Source organism: Columba livia, chromosome 3, assembly GCF_036013475.1.
Source record: "Columba livia isolate bColLiv1 breed racing homer chromosome 3, bColLiv1.pat.W.v2, whole genome shotgun sequence".
In the NCBI taxonomy this organism is placed as follows: Eukaryota; Metazoa; Chordata; class Aves; order Columbiformes; family Columbidae; genus Columba; species Columba livia.
In genome coordinates, this window is record NC_088604.1 from 86,991,360 (window position 1) to 86,993,264 (window position 1,905).

Below are 1,905 nucleotides of genomic sequence, written 5' to 3' on the forward strand. Positions count from 1 at the left end.
CCTGCCCGTCGTGCCCGTCGTGCAAAAGAAATATAGTTTTATCTTGCTGTGTGATACACTAGTTTGGTGGGTGGTTGTGGGCTTGTTCTTTTTTTAAAGACTTCTGCTATCATTGCTTATTTTCACTTACTATTTCTGAAACTGGAGTTTACTAGGCTAAAAAAGTAATGTCTTTGCCCACTTTCTTACCATCTGTTTCCATGGGCAAAATTTAAGATCTTTGTGCAGCTTCCCTTAGCTAAGAATTAGGCATTTATTTACACCTTTGGCAAGAATTAAGAAATGACAGAGACCTTATATCTTAATCTACTACTTGTACTTTTTACCAATAAGACACAAATGCATTTGGAAAAGAATTAATAACAATGCTGGTTGATGCATTTCATCCTTACTCACATGCCACTTCAAAGTTCAAAACAAACAAAAGAAATGATCCCCCCGAAAGCCTATCTGCTGCTTAGTTAAAACTTAGTCAAAGACAAGATTCCAGTAAGCTAGAAGCAAGATTTACCTGCCCAAGACACTATGCCAGGAAAACAAATTACCTTTACCTTTGCTTTTAAAGATTTCTGCCAATCGTAAACATCTGAAGGCTGCTTCTCCTTTCCAAGTGCACCCACAGATGTTAAAAGAAACTGGAAGAAGTATTAAAAAAAAACACCTGGACTTAAAACAGACTGACAGAACGTCAAAAGCTTTTCCATAGCTTTTCTTGCACTGCCTCTTAATAACGCTTGGTTTTGCAACAAACTTCATCCAGGAGAAGGGCCTTTCTGCCAGCCCCCGTCATGGCAAACTAGAAGTTGCAGCACCAAGTGAAGGCTCAGAGTTAATCCATTGTCCTGTCAACTTACCAGGTATTTGTGCCTGGTTTCAAGTAGTGTAAAGAAAGAAACATTCAAACTAGGTTTATTTCCTCCCTATCAGCAGCTTTCTAAAAATCAGGAGAAAGGTTAACACCTTATGCCTTATGGAGCTTTTAGAGAATGAGGTTTGGAAGGAGAGGTAATGCTGTACTGCACCATTCAAACACACAAGTAAATCCCCTCCATTAACTCACCCCTCCTCCTGAGGATCTGGAGTCAAGAGTCCAAGGCCAGCCTAGAACTTAAGGCTTCCCAGTCAGTGCACTATGCTACAGCTCTGCCAGCACAGGGGACCAGTACAGTGGATAAATCATTTACTGCATGCCTCTGGAAACCACAGCAAACAAAACAAAGGGAAAAAAAGAAAACAAAAAGCACATAAATAAAAATACATGCCATTTCATGAAACTGCAAGACAGTGTTAAAGCCTCTGTCTACCAATCCACCCAGATGACATCATCTACACCAGCTGTTTGCTTCTTGTCCACTCCAGCAGTTCCAGGAGTAATTTTTACTCCTACCTCAAAAAAGACCAAATTCATCTTTCTTCCAGTGTGGATCAGAGAGCCCTACTGCACTCGGGGATAGAAGAACAATTATTTCACGAAAGGGCATGAAGAGAAGCACTATTTAATTTGTACATAGGGAGGTTCAGCTTCTGGAAAGTTGAAGGCAAATCAGTTTCTCATTTGCAAAGCTCTTGCTTCCCCTTGGTGCTAGCTGCTCTCCTCTCAAGGCCAGCCAGGTTCTGCACTGAACACCACCACTACTTGTAGAAGCAACTGTAGAAGAGCAGTTAAAAATAATATTGGATTGATATTCATGTTCTTTCCCCCCAAATAAAGTTAATCAAGAGGATGTCCCACACAGGTAACACAGCACTGAATAAGCTTGTCTGAAAAAGACAATTGTCCAAACAATTGTTTGCCGTTGCATGCACTGAGACCTTCATGAAAACCAGACTGCAAAAGGAAACTAGCCAGAAAGCAGGTCTGCATTCCAAACAAGCACCATCTAAAATGCAGCACTGTGGAAAAAT